The sequence below is a fragment of the Sciurus carolinensis genome, chromosome 14 (assembly GCF_902686445.1).
Source record: "Sciurus carolinensis chromosome 14, mSciCar1.2, whole genome shotgun sequence".
NCBI classification, from domain to species: domain Eukaryota; kingdom Metazoa; phylum Chordata; class Mammalia; order Rodentia; family Sciuridae; genus Sciurus; species Sciurus carolinensis.
Window position 1 is genome coordinate 8,055,991 of NC_062226.1, and position 15,189 is coordinate 8,071,179.

Below are 15,189 nucleotides of genomic sequence, written 5' to 3' on the forward strand. Positions count from 1 at the left end.
TGCCTGTCACCATGTTTCCACAGCCAGCCATGGAGGCCCACCCTTCACTTTGGAGTCTTTGGGCTTCAATTTCTAAAGTCATGGCTTTTCCCCTCCTGGAGGGTGACGAGGAAGATGCAGCAGTGGTGGTGAGCACTAGCATCCGCCAGTTGCAGGGAAGTGTGAGTTTGGAGGAAGGTGGACCAGAGTCCACTTCACTTGAAACCCTGACCCTCAGTCACCAGGATGAAGTTGGCTCACCCAGAACAGCAGGACTGCACCAGTCTCCTGTGGTTCCAGTGAGGAGATGACAGGGGAAGCTCGAGGTGCAGAGCCCTCTGGGGACTGAGTGCAGGATTCCATACCCGACCACAATTCCACTGTCAGGGACCGTTTTGCTCACGCTGCAGGACACGATGCTCGGAGAGGTTGGAACCCTTCCCAAGGTACACAGCAGTGAGCTGGAACTCAAGCTCCACACCTGCGGCTTTGGGATTAAGGAGGCGGGAAGCCTGTGAAGGCCTCTACAGGTGCCTGGAAGAGGGTGCGGGCTCAGGAATGCCCACGAGGCTCCCAGCTCCTGCTTTATTCTTTGCCATTCTCTCACCAAATCCTCTCCAATACCATGGGCCTCGCTGGTGGGCAGCAGCCAGTGGTGCTCAGGGGTGTCTCTGCCATCTCTCCTACACAGTGGGCAGGGCCCCCTTGGGCAACCCTGGGCTTCTGGGCATCTGTGGGAAGTCCAGGTGGCCAGATCAGGGACTCCCAACCTGGGGTCGCATGGGATGATCAATGTCACTACTAGTTTATGGAGGTCTGAATCCACTGGGGATATAAATATGAAATGCTTTATTCTCTCCAACACCTGCTCCCCAGTTGTGCTGAGTTGACTTCCCTTTCCAAGTATAGGTCCCTAAACAAAATCTGGGTCAGATTCTAGAACTTTGTGGCCACTTTTCATCATTAGAAGAGTCTTATTTCAAAATTTCATTCAAAATCCATCTCTGTTCTCCTTTGTCCCCTCCCTGACCCACAAGCTATTTATGGCTCTGGGGTTGGGAGGAGGTGAAGGAGACAGTTCCTCCCAAACCCCTTCAGGCTCACACAGTGGTGCCTATCAGGCAGGGAGGGCTTGTGGGCAGGTTTCTCTGATGCAGGGGCCCCATCAAGCTGGTGGTCTCTACACAGTTGGTGATCTTGGTCTCCTAGGGTCATGTTCAGCTTTGTCCTGGCCCCTCCACTTCCAAAGGGCAGCCAGGTCTCCTTTCCCTGCCACATGGAGCACATGTCCCCGACCCTTTCTCTGGGCTGGTGGAGGGTTCTCACAGCTCCTGCCCTCTGTCAGCCTCAGCACCCCTTCACGTAGAACTGCGACAACTACTGGGGTGCTTCTTGGTTCCTGCCAAGGCCACAGAGAATTGGCAAGGGAAGGCGGAGTCCACCTCTTTCCTGCTGCCCAGGTCCTCATGACTCTAGAAACTTCTACCTTTAGAATTCTCTACACCAGATGCAGGCACCAGTTTCCATGTTCAGTGTGACCCAACATGTCAATTGCCCTCCTCCTATTCTCCCAACAGAAGGAGGGGATCTAGAAGGACATGGCCCTGCTGCTCTCAGTTCCAGGGAGGCTCTCCCAGGCTCCCTGTGGGCCAAGGGCCGATAGCTCACCACACACCCAGTGTCCCCTACAGGAGGAGCAGCTGTCTCATCTCAGTGCTGCCTTTAGCTGCAAGTCCAGAACCCTCTCCTTCCCATGGTATCTGCCCACCATCTCAGACTCAGGAGGCAGAAGGAGTGGGAAAGGAGCTGGCATTAGGGTTAGGTGGGGACAGCACCTTGATCTGTTCTGGTGAATGTTGTAGTATTAGCCTCAGCTTGTTAGGACATTTGTTCTTATTTAATACAAGTGACAGGTTCTGCAGAGAGAGCATATGCTCTAACAATGAAGCAGTGAGGATCTGAGTCTGTTCTGGGAGCAAGACCCTGCTCTGTGATCTGGGAAAGACTTTTGACATTCTAGGGCTCAATTTTCTACACAGTGGAGATCACAACACATTAAGGAAGAAATAAGTTCAGAGAATGTCATCTTCTATGTAGTCTAGCACATCCATAAACTTCACAGTAGACATGGCTGCTACTATCACTTACTTGCATTTTCAAAACCTAGATCTAAGAAAAGGTAACGAAGGGGGTCAGGTGAGAATCCAGGTCACTAGGCTGTGTCCGCCAGGCTGCTCCCAGTTCTGCTGAGGAGCCTAGCGCAGTGCCAGGTGCACTGGAACACATTTTATTGAATGGGTGTCTCTTAATTCCAGGTTCTATTTATCTGGTACTTATCATTAATGAGGTGTTCTGAATACAAATTTAAGTTGCATTTAGTTTAATGACCAAAAGATGGTGGGTCTTTGGAAAAAAATTTAAAAAGGAGAGAGCCCTGTGTGTGGAGGGTGAGGTGGGCGGCCCTGTCCTGTGAGGCTCTGGCTGCTGGCAGGAGCCAGCAGCTGTCTCCGGCGTGGCGGAGCTGGATGGCAGCAGTGAATACTTTCTTTCTTAAGTGAAGCTCCTCTCTGTGTGTGCTGAATCACAGCATTCACGGGGGGTGCAGGACAAGAGCATTTACTAAGTGGATCCCAGGCATGAGCTGTTTAGCGGGGGCAGGAGGCTGGATTGGGCCAACATTCAGGCTGTAAAGGAACGTGACTAGCCCAGTAGTCTCTCTGACCCCTGCAGCGGATGCTGGGGGCCCCAAGATGAACACTCTGACTGCAGACCTCAGTGGGAGACAGACCAGGCCCAAAATAGGCTGAGCGTCTGGGGTGTCAGCTGGGATTTGCCCCTTCTAGCAAGTCACAGCTCAGGCATTCTGTTTACCAAATGCTCTGCACTCATAGAAACCAGGGACGGTCTGGGCTCTGTGTTAAAGGGGGAAGGGGAGGTTCCCATGGGGTGAAAATCGAGGTGTTGGATGCTTCTTTGACAATATGGGCTGGAGGTCCAAGATCCAGGCTGACCAGAGTGAGCCTGGCGGAAGAGGAAAGGCGAGGTCAGGGATGGGGTTTGTCCCTATAGGGTCTACCCCATCCGATGCAGCCCAGCCTGGCAGGTAGCGGAAATAGGGTGATGTCCGCAGGCAAAGGCAGCTCTGTGGAGGAGGATGCCACCTCGGCACGCTCTTGAGCTCGTGAGAGTAATCAGAACCAGCTGAGTGTGCAGCTCCAGCTGAAGATGGGACTGCTCCTGCATGGGCTGCCAGGAGGAGGGCTTCCAGCAGCAGAAACCCCAGTATGGCTCTGCAGCCAGTCACAGCACTGCCAGCTGCCCTTCTCTCCCCTGGGGTGGGGTTGAGGGTGGGGGTCTGGGAGGAGGATAGCCTCCTACTCTCCTGGGGCTTGGCTGCTTTCTCCCTGGGCTTCTTCCGCCCCTCTGCAGAGGCTCAAGGGGATGGAGTCAGTGCTGACTGTAGGCCAGACAGCAGGGAAGCACCTGATACGCACATGTCCTCAGGAGTCACAAGAATACCAGGAGGCTAGGGCTTCCGATCCCCTGCCTCACAGAGGAGGACACAGGAACACCAAGAAGTGATGTGAATAAGGACACACAAGGTGTCGGTGGTGGAGCCAGGATTTCAACCCAGAAGTCTGGTTCCAGAACCCACACTCCATACCAGTACACGAGGCTGTGTGTCAGGATAACAATGACAATGATCATGACAATGAAGAAAAATAAAGTACTTCCTGCAAGCAGGCACTTTGAACATCTTAAGTCATTTAACTCCCATGCCAACCTAGAGAATACAGGTGTTATTTTTATCCCTGATTCAGGAAAGAGGAAATGCAGGCCCATGTTGTAGACTGTGCGCTCAGGGTCTTTGGGCTGGGAAGGACAGGCCCAGGTGCAGTCCTGGGTTTCTCTGCAGCGCCCACCACTGTGCCACGCCATTCACCTACTTGCCAACCCACCTGCATGTGTCAGGCTCTGAGCTGTGCACTGGGTCCCCAAGGGCAATGATGTAGCCCACCCACCCATCCAGTCTGCTGGGGAGGAAAGAAGACCCATCGCTTCTCGGAAACCTAAAATTCCAACTGCCAAGGAAAAGCATGCCTAGTCAGAACAGAGTGCCAGGTGTTCTGTTGTTGCTTTGGTAGTTAACTTCCCAGAGTCATTCTATAAGATCATTCTTTTTCATGATTTTTTCTTTTCCATTCTGTACCAGAGATGAGATGAAACTGGTCAAGTGAATCCTGGTACCTGTCCAGACATTACCATGCAGCTTAAACATTGCATCTTCCCAGGCCCATGACAAGCAGGTGAGAGAGAGAGAGCAAAAAGGTCAGCTCCCAGGAAATGGCCAGGGAAAGCCAAACCATGCTTTGCTGTCCGCTAGAGCTGGCATCTGCACACAAGACAGTTATCAGAAGAAGGTTATGGTCACTTTTAGGTCAAGCCAGACTCAAGGGTCCTTGTGTGAACTTGTTAGAACAAAATTTGAATTCCTGGGCCCCATGCCAGACTTATTGAACCAGAGACTCTGAGGGTGGGGCCTAGAAAACTGAGTTTTCACAAGCCCTCAAGTGAATTCTGAAGCCACTGAAGCTTGAGAACCACTGCCCTAGGATGGGCTGAAGTGTGCGTACAAGAGACCTGACATCAACAGAACGCCTACTACGTGTCAGGCACACATCATCACAACCTTGGCACTAGCCCTGGGCATAAACAATACTATCCTACAGATGAAGAAATGAGGGTTGGGAGCATCCCTAAGCTGCCCCACCTCACACTGCTGGGAAGTCTGTCAGGGGTGTGGACTTCGGGTTCCAGCAGCCTCAGATCCAAGCCCTGGCTTTGTGGCTCCTGGCTGAGTTAAGCCACCTCATCATCAGGATGGAAGGTGGTGGTGAGGACCTCTCCTGGGCAGTCCTGTCTTGAAACCTGTGAGAATCCACGTGGAGGGCCTCCCACTGGGCCACGTCCACGAGAATTGCGATGGCCTACAGCTGTCATGTGAGAGCAGAGGGCTGGTGAGCTCCAAGGCCTTGGGCACTCAGACTGAGGTGATGGAGCTCGGGCATCCTCAGGTACTTCCCTCATGGGAGAGCCCTTTAGGCCAAGTTAGTTCCATTTAAAATAACTACTAAGTTTGCTGGACCGTGGCTGGTGAGAAGCAGTAAATGAGAGGGAGGAGAAGAGGGGAGGCTGGGAAGGGAAGGTGTTTGCTAGGGAGAGCTGCAAAAGCAACAACAAACACAGCTGCCTGGGGTTTATGGGGCTCCTGTAAGCAGCGTCCCTTCCTCGTCCTGCAGCCCACAGTGAGGTCAGTCTGTTGCACGCGCCTGAGTCACCCAGGAGAGGCGGGCATCGTGATCAACCAGGGCTTACAGAGGCCAGAGCTAATGTGCATCTGTGTGTCCCTGCGGCTCTGTGTAAAAGGCCAAATAAGAACAGACAGAAACTTTGAAACATTGCATGTTTATAGAGGTGAACTTGTAGTTTTCCAGCCAATTAGTGGATTATCTGAATGACTTGTTTCCTGGGATCTGGGAACTGACTTATTTATCACACAGGCAGACCCCCAGAGGCTGAGATGAGAGTCCCTGTGTGCCAGACTGCCCACTTCACCACTGGTCCAGCATGTGATCCTGGGCAAGGCAATTAACATAAGCCTCAGTTTTCGCGTCCAGAAATTGGGTGTTATTGTTTAGATATGATGTGTCCCCCAAAAACTCAAGTGTGAGACAATCCAAGAACATTCAGAGGTGAAATGATTAGATTATGAGAGTCATCATTTAACCAGTGAATTAATCCACTGATAGATTAACTGTAGGCAGGTAGGGTATGGCTGGAAGAAATAGGTCATTGGGAGCATGACTTTGGGGTTAATATATTGTCTCTGGCGAGCAAGCTCACTTGGGTGTTCTCTCTCTCTCTCTCTCTCTCTCTGTCCTGAGCTGCTTTCCTCCTCCATGCCCTTCGGCCACGATGTTCTGCCTCATCTTAGGCCCAGAGCAATGGTCAGCCATCTATGGATGGAGACCTTTGAAACTGTGAGCCCCAAATAAACTTCCTCTCTTCTACATTGTTCTTGTCAAGTCTTTTGATCACAGCAATGAGAAAGTTGACTAAAACATTGGGAAATAACAACAGAACCCACCTTATAGAGTTGTTGTAAAGATCAATAAGTGCTTATAAAATGTTAAGAGCTATTTTGGGGGTGTTATCTGCACTGTCTTACCATAGCCTGCATTCCAACGTGTTAAAAAGATTCATTTCTGCAGTTAAGCAGATTTCCTACACAGGCTGCAGACAAAGGAAGGGGCAGTAAGTTCTCCTTGAATTAAAGGACTATTAGTAGTGAGGCTAGAGGTAGTGGTGCTGGGACAATGACAGATATGACAAACCCAAAAAGTTCTCAAGAGAGATACAAAGTGACTGCCTTTCAGAGGACCCAAAATAATGGGGCTCCAGGTTACCAAAAAAAGACTGTGTACTGAGCTACTCTGTCCAGATGCCACAATGGACATTAGCACTCACACTGACTCACTTATTCCTCCCAGACATCCTGGGAAGGGGCAGTGCTGTCTCATTTTAAATGAGGAAACTGAGACTGGAGAATTCAGAAGTCACATAGTTAATAAGTGGTCGAGGTGAAATTGGAAGCCATCGCTGGCAGACCCCGCTCCACAAAGACAGCGTGGTTCTGCAGGGAGTGAGTTGCTGAGGCACCTGCTCTTCCCACCCTCTTGTTCCCCTCTGTGCCTGCACCAGGCAGCCCCAACCCAGGCAAGGAAGCCCACTGAGGCAGTCCATGTGGGCCAACCTCGGGCACAGGGCAGAACCCCCAGCAGAAGTAAAGGCCATCCCTGCCCTTCAGGGCTTCGGGTCTCAGAGCCAGGACTTACCTGGCCCTGCCCAGGGAGGGAGGAGAGTGGGCATGAAGTAGTCTGGAGGCTGGTGGCACTGAAGCAAGCCTCCTACACCAGTGCTCTTACTCCCTGCAGGCCCTACGTGGGGTCCCTGGAGACCCCTACACCAGACCTGCAGTCAGAGAGCTCCCTGCGGCAGTTGTGGGTTGGCACCAGCACCTCTGTCTGGTGACCCCCCTGCTCTCATTCCTGGGACACTCACTTTATCAGGCTTTTGCCAGAAGCCCTCACTTATCTGCTTAGCTGCCTCCTTGGGTCCCAGAAAGGTCAACAAGGTCAGAAACAGCCAGGCTGCTTTCTGCCGAGAGGATTTTAGCAGGTATCTAGGTAGGGGAGTTGCAATCTGTTAGGGTTTGGATCTTGAATGGTTCCCCAAAGGTTCATGTCATGAAGTTTTTCTCTGATGCAGCAATATTCAGAGGTGGGGACATCTGGGACAAAGGCCCTGTCTGGTCCAGACCAGGTTTCAGTAATGACAATATTTTAAAATTTTTTATATTGGATGGGAATAATTTTAAACAGCTTTAGAAAATTTCTATTAAGTTTTTGTTATGAAGAAACAAAGAAAACCAGCAAACTACAATGGAGTCTCTACTCTTCCTGGTCCTCAATCTCCCCTCTTGGGAATGGGTCCCAGATCAGCTGCAATAGAAGAGTGCTAGGCCAAGGCTAAATGAGCATTCCTTAAAATCTTGTTCTGAGGCAAAATGAAAACCAGTTGACTGAAAGTCTCAGCAAATTGGCTTTGGGCAAACTGACCTGGTGCGCCAATGGGGTTTAATAATATTTGTTGACTAACAAACATATTTGTCAGGTGATGTCCACACTTGAGGAGAGGTGCTGCCCTGACTGTCCCCTGACAGGTCAGGGGAGAGGTCAGAAATGAAATGGGTCATATGTGAGCTAAAAACTGGCTCTCAGGGCTGCTTTGAAACTGAGTAGGTAGTCTATTCTGACATTTGGATTGACTTATCTAGCAAGCATTTAACAGACCGAGTTCTCAAAGGACTTTCTATGGTGCCTGGATAGGCTTGTGACATTGGACAGAGCACTGTCTTGGAGTCTTCACAACTTCCTAACTTCCCACCAGGGCCAGAGAATATGCAGCTCCCCAGCCCAGCGTGGAGCAGCGAGTCACAGGACCTGACACACGCCTCCAGGAGAGGAGGGACCTGCTGGCTGACTCTCAGCTCAGAGGCAGCTGTTTTGTTACATCTGGGTAGATGGATGCCTTTGGCAGTGTGCAGGCTTCCTGATGCTTGGACACTCCCCCAGGCCTTTTCAAGTCCAGTTGACCAGGAAAGGAGGGGCCTTGCCTTTTTCTTCCTCTTTCCTTCCACCGTGGGCCAACCTAACTGGAGCTTTGATGACTAAAACGGTCACACTTATTTAAATCTGACAAGCAAGTCCTCAATTGTAAAATGTGTCATATTCTAGTTAGAGAAATGAAGGGCTGCAAACTAGACTATGACATGCTATCAACTGGAAGATGCACCAGAGAGCTGAACACAAGAAAAAGTGTGTTAGAATTGAAGAAATGCAACTCATTTTCAGGACAACTGTGTTCCTCCTAGCTTGATGTAAGGTTTAATCCCAGGCCCTTCACTTCCTACCTGTGTGGCTCAGTAGGCAGCTTCAATTTGCTAATCCTCAGTCTCTTGCTAGAACAGAATCATAATACTCCCTCATAGAGTTTTGAGAGGTGTGTTAGTCTGCTTTCCAGCACAAAATACCTGAGATAATCAACTTATAAGGAGTGAAGGTTTATTTTGGCTCACAGCTTCAGAGTCTTCAGTCCACGGTTTCTTGGCCCTGTTGCTTTGTGCCTGTGGTGAGGCACACATGGTGGGAACATGTGGCAGAGGAGGTTTGTTCATTATGGTGGACAGGAAGAAAAGGGGGAGGAAGATGAGAGGATGGGGCCCCTCTGTGGGTATGCCACCAATGACCTAGCTTCCTCCCAATAGGCTCCACCTCCAAAAGGTTCCACCACCTTATCAAAGTGGCCCAGGCTGAGGACCAAGCCTTCAGCACATGGGCCTTTGGATGGCACCCAAGACCTAAACTATAACAAGAGGAAGAAACGAACTGATACCTATTAAATGTAGAACTGGATGTGCTAACAAGATGTGCGAGGATAGCACGTTTCTTTCATCTTCCAATGACCAGGTGGGTACCTGAGATGGGGCCTCTTGGGCTGAAATTTCCCAACAGAATATGACCAAGAGCAGGGAGGGTAGGCCATGGATAAGGAGCCACCCCAGCCATCTGATTAGGCTTACAGTGCCACCAACAGCAGCAGGAGAACAGGTGTTGGGTGAGAAGACAAATTCAAATGGGATGTGGGAAGTCCCAGGTCCTGACATGGAGGAGAAGCCTCTACTGACCTAACCCCTGATCAGCAGCAATATTATGCTCCAGACAATACAAATAAAACAAGTCTCAAAAGCAACAGAGAAGCACCACAAGCAGAAACGCTGGAGGGAACACAGTCCTTAAAAAAGGGGAAGCACGCTAGGGTACTTCTGGGATATGGAGATGCACAGAAGAGTAGAACTGAAGCAGAAAGCAGCAGTCTCACTATCTGGGAAGAGGACAAAGAGATTTTGAAGCTGGAAACTGAAGGAAAAAAATATCAGAAAGGAGAGAGCCACAGGAGGGGAAGCAACCAAATTACTGCACAGATTTCCCTCAAATTCCTAGCTAGCACAGAAATTGTACACATGTGGAGAGAGATTCCAAGGACCAAAGCAATAGTGGAGAGGAAGAGATTCCAACAATATCTCAGAAAACAGAGTTTGGAGTTCAAATCCTACCATGTTAAAGCAGCTCAGCAAACACATAAGGCTTTTGATTTGGTTCCAGAAAAGCCATGCCTTACGAGTAAGCGTAGAGTGAAAGGTATGCCCCACAGCTATGGACAAACCCAAAATAAAACTACCTAAACAAAGCCTAAAGACCAAACCTCCACAAAACCAAATAGCTTCACTTCCTGCTAGAACAAAACACAACAGAGGAAGACAATCAGATACAGAGGCTCTTTGATGTATTGTGTCTAGTGCCTAGTACATGATAAAAAATTTTAGACACGTGAGGAAAGGAGAATGTGACCCACGATCAAGAGAAGGAAAAAAAAAAGTCAATAAAGTCAGATGCATGCCCCATCTCAATGCTGGAATTAGTAGACAAGGATTTAAAAATGGCCATTATAAATATGCCTAGGATTTTCAGGAAAAATGAAGGACAGAATAAATGAGTGGATAGGGAGATAGGGAATAATGAAAGAGAAATGGGAACTGTAAAAATAATCCAAGTGGAAATCCTAAGTATCAAAAAAACACATTACCTGATAGAAAATATTTTGGATGAAATTAATAGATTACATATTATAGAAGAAAGGATTAGCAAACTTGGGAACAGGTAATTGAAATGACCCAAACTGAACCACGAGAGAAGAATAAATGAAGAATAAATACATGGAGCTTCAGTTACCTATGGGATGACAAGTGTGTAAACAGAGTTCAAGAAGGAGTGGGGGATTGAGCCTAAAATATATTTAAGAATAATGACCCTGAATGTCCCCCACACACTCATATTTAGTGAAAAAAAAAAAAAATTAGCTGGGCATGGTGGCACATGCCTGTAAGTCCAGCAGCTCTGGAGGCTGAGGAAGGAGGATCACAAGTTCAAAGCCAGCCTCAGCAACTTAGCAAAGCCCTAAGCAACTCAGTGAGACCCTGTCTCTAAGTAAAAATATAAAAAAGGCCTGAGGATGTGGCTCAGTGGTTGAGTGCCTCTGGGTTCAATCGCCAATCCATTGGTTCAAGAAGCTCAGTGAACCCCATATAGACTAAATATGAAGAAAATCACATTTAATCACATCACAATCAGACTGCTAAAAAATCAAAGATTAAGGGGAAAATTTTGAAAGAAGCCAAAAGACCCATGTTGTATACAGGAACAACAATAAGGAAGGTAGTTGACTTATCAGAAGCAACACGGACCAGAAGACAATAGAAAGATTCAAAAAATGTGCAGGGGGTTGAGTTCACTTTGGGAAATATAAAACTTTAGACTCAGGTAGGCCTCAGGTTGCAGGATAGAGCAAGTCAGAGTTCCAAGCACCCCCTCCCTCTATAACATGCCATGCGTGGGCCCCACAAACTCCTGCCACACACGCAGTATCTTAGAAGATGACCTGATGTTTCCAACAGGAAAAAAAACTGTTACTGTCAGAAAGGTGATAAGACATGAAAACACATGAATGCATTTATACAAATTCTGGCACGTACATGAAAGATTCTTTGTATTCTCCTGCCTTGTCAACATCACACGTTTCATTCTGATGAAAAACTTCAAGGAAAATGAAGAATCCTTTCTCCTCTATGCTTTAGTCACATGATGCACCCTGATGCTCCTCCCTCAATTAATGGGATCCTAGGAACTTCAAATTTGGAAAACAGAATTACTGTAGTGATTAAGGAAGGGACTGGGGAGGTGGGACAATCACCCTCCAATCACCTCTCAGCAGGATGGTGACAACCACTGCCACTAGCTCCAGACAGCTAGTCTGTGGCGCCCATCAGTTCAGTCTCCACTCAACAACTAATGTGACCTTTTACAAATAAAAGTAGTCTTGACACTACCCTGCTCAAAACCTTTTGGTGGGGGGGCTGGGGAGATAGCTCAGTCGGTAGAGTGCTTGCCTTCAAGCACAAGGCCCTGGGTTCGATCCCCAGCACCGCCAAAAAAAAAAAACAAAAAAACAAAAAAACCTTTTGGTGGCTTCTTGGGATTAAGTCCCACCTCTCTATCAGGGTCTCATCTCTCCACTTCGCTACTCAATTCTGCAGCTTCAGTGTCTGCCCCAGTTACTGCTGCGGGGAAGACTCGCCCAAACCCGCCAGCCTGGAACCACCACTGCCCCACAGACATGGGCTCCGTAGGTCAGGAATTGGGATATGGAAGGGAGGAATGGCTTATCTCTGCTTCCTGATGTCAGGGCCCCAGAAGGAAGACTCCACAGCTGAGAGTAATGCAGGGGCTGAGGTGACCCCATGCCCAGGGGCTGGAAGCAACTGGAAGCTTCTCTCCTCACATGTCTGGGGTCACTGCTGCCTATCACGCACGTGGCTTCTGTACAGATTAGTCTCTGGCTTGCCTCAAGGTTCCAGAAGAGAGCCTCAGGGAACAGGGCAGAGCACACAGCCTTCTCTCACCTGGTCTTGGAAGTCAGGTAGAATGGTTTCCACTGCATTCTGCTGGCACAAAGCCACTGAGATTCAGAGGGGTGGGGCGTGGCCACCAGGGAGGAGTGTTGAGGTCTCCTTGTGTACTGGGAGATGACGTCGGGCTATCTCTGAAGAAGCTCAGGCTCTTTACATATCCTCTCTGCCCAGACCATTCTTTCTCTACCAGGTCCCTTGCTAGTTCTGAGCATCACTTCCGCATTGAGCCCTGACTGCCCCACCCAGGCTCAGCCAGGTCTACTGGTGAGATCTGCCCTCAGTGCCTGGAACCTCTTGTGTACGACGCTCAATCTGTCTCCCAGCCTGACTGCTATTCAGAGGACAGGGACCTTGGTTGAGAGCAGGTTCCTAACAAACTCTTGGAGAAGTGGGAGAGAGGGAGAGAAGGGAGTGAGAGCAGAAGGGAAAAGAAAGACACACCAACTCTCAGGGTTTATCTTGGGCTGCAGAATATGGGTGCCTTCATCCTGCCATGGGTACAGCTTGAGGAGGAGAATGTAGCTCCCTCCCACGTGCTTCTCAATCCCCAGCCCACCATGGCTCCCCATGGCCCCTCAGGACCCCCAGGCCTTTTGGAGAATCCAGAGTGGCTGGCATTTTTGCCCCAGAGTAGAGCAAGGAAGTATTTCTGGCTGACGTCTAATTCAGTTCTCTAATGTGGTGACCTGCAAAGACAGGCTCTCTTCTAAGAAGGGAAGGGACCGACAGATGGAAAAAGGGGGACAGCCTGAGTAGGCTGGGGAGCAGCTGAGAAAAGAAGGACAGTTCCCCGCTGCAGGGGGAAGTGGCAGTCCTGAATGGGCCCTGGTGGCCTTTCTGCCCAGGGACCAGGAATGCCATCCATGGTGCCTTGAGGTGGGGAAAGTCCCACTGAAGTTTTTCACCAATTTTTACCTAAAAGTCATCACTACCATCATCGCTAAAGCTTTTTTTTTTTTTTTTTTTAAGAAGAAAAGAAGAGCCATTACCAATACTGCCCACACTGTAGTCCAAACTGATGGGTGAACCTATACTCTTGGGTGCCTTGGGGGGCTTGCCCTCCTCTCCCCCTGCCCTCCTTCCTCTGACCCTGCCTTCCCACTGACCAACCTGACAGGCCATCAGGTCTGAAGGATGCTTGATTTGTGGGGTCTGGTGCCTTCTACTCTCTCCTGCTCTGATCCTATGAATGTTCAGATTTCACCTAAGGTGGCAAACTCTGCCCTGAGGACTCGAGTGGGATTTCAACAGTTCTTCCTAGAAGAGCCCCACTAGTCACAGTTGATAACACTGAGGTCAGACAGGGCCACATAGAGACTGGGAGTGCCAGACCCCGGCTGGCCCATCCTCCAGAATTCTTGGCGCAGCCTGGGAGATGGAATACTAGTGCATCTGGCTCATTTACTGTTGCAGGTAAAGGATGCTGGAGAGATGACTCAGGTGGGAAGTGAGTTTTTCTCTGGTGCCCCACCCCCAGCGGGTGGTCCTAAGTTGCTGCCTCCTGCTACCCTCCAGCAGCAGGGATGCAGTGGCTTCTGTATGGAGGCCTTGGGCTTCCTTCCCCAGGGTTTGGAGAGCAGTGCTAGCGAGGCCTCCAAAATGGGAGCTGACAAGGGGAGGTTGCAGGGCTGAGTGGAGCCCTGGACTGGGGCTCTGTGAGCAGTGTGCAGGGCGGGAGTGGTCAGGGAGGGCTGCGACCTGTGCTTGCAGGGCAGCGACCTGAGCCCATTACCTGAGTCAACTGGGAAGTGCTCTGCCTCTGCAGGACGCCCTGGAGCTGCGCGGGCTCTGGGGAGCTGTGGGCCAGGGAGCGGAGCTGGCCCGGCTGCCCATGCCGAGGAAGGAGGGGGCTGCTGAGGCCGCCAAAGTGGGCGGGCGGGGAGGGGCTGGGCCAGCTGGGGCCGGAGCTAGTGTGACATCACCCGGCGGCCCGCCCCTGTCTGGGCTGAGGGGAGGCCCAGAGCCTTTCTGGGGCCTGGGGGATCCTCTTGCACTGGTGGGTGGAGAGAAGTGCCTGCAGCCAACCAGGGTCAGGCTGTGCTCACAATTTCCTCCGGCGGCATGTAAAGGCTCCACAAAGGAGTTTGGAGTTCAAATGAGGCTGCTGCAGTCGGCCTGAGGATGGACCCCAAGCCCTGAGCGACGCTGCCAGAGCCCAGACCTGCAGAGCATGGCACCAAGGTGGCCGCCCGCCCCGCTGTGAGGGAAGGCAGGTTGTGAGCAGCCTTGGGGCACCCCGGCTAGCCCCCGCCCCATCCCCGCTGGAGCCGGCTGCGAGTCAGAGCCAACAGAGGCCAGTGAGCAGGGCTGCTGGGCCGCCAGTTCGGCCTGTGACTTGGGACCTCTCCTGGAGGCCATGGACAAGCTGCCCCACTGACGACCACAGTGAAGCATGTGAGGAGCTGCCCCGGGAGCCACACAGGAGGGAAGAGGTAAGGGGCCAGCTCCCAGGTCTGTGGCAGCAAGGGGCAGCAAGGCGCAGCAAGGCAGCAGCTGGCCCCCAGGCTAGGGGCTCAAGAACGCTGACCCCTCCACCAGGGAGTGTGTGCGGCCAGATCCCACAGGGGTCACTCCCTGCTTTCACTTGCAGCCAACCAGGCATCTGCCCGGGGCAGGACTGTGGACACGAGCAGGGGGGTGTTTGGGGCACAAGATCACTGTTTGGGACGCTGAGGGCTTCATCATTGAGCCCCAATCTCCTCCTTCAGACAAAGAGCCTTTGGGGTGAGAGCAGGCGGCTCCTGGGCACGGGCGCAGCCGGGATGTGTGCGTGTGCGTGTAGGTGTGTGCTCAAGGGGGCAGAGCGCTACAGCGGCAGACAGCAGGGTGGCTGGACCTGGAGAGGCGTCCTTGGGCTTTGGGTTCCTGCACACCCAGGTTGGAGAATATGCCAAGACAGAAGCAGAAGCCAGTGCAGTCCAGAGGCAGACCAGGGCCTTCTCAGAAAGTTCCCTGGAGCCCAGCAGCCTCTGTTCACGTCCCTCTAGCTGGTGAGGACAGCAGCAGAGGTGCTGGATGGGATGTCTGTCACCCATGGGTTTCTGCCACTAGGACAGGGGCAA

General features: G+C 51.0%; 2 protein-coding genes across 11 annotated transcripts in view; one reads left to right on the forward strand and one right to left on the reverse strand.

Annotated features, from left to right (window-relative positions):
• Positions 1 to 15,189, reverse strand: part of Ralgps1 (Ral GEF with PH domain and SH3 binding motif 1) — a 245,413-nt gene that overhangs the window by 64,627 nt on the left and 165,597 nt on the right. The gene's annotated exons all lie outside the window — the stretch shown is intronic.
• Positions 14,092 to 15,189, forward strand: part of Angptl2 (angiopoietin like 2) — a 33,483-nt gene continuing 32,385 nt past the window's right edge. For both annotated transcript variants that reach the window (XM_047523699.1, XM_047523698.1), the window contains exon 1: positions 14,092 to 14,559. The gene's annotated coding sequence lies outside the window, so the exon portion shown is untranslated. The remainder of the gene's footprint in view (positions 14,560 to 15,189) is intronic.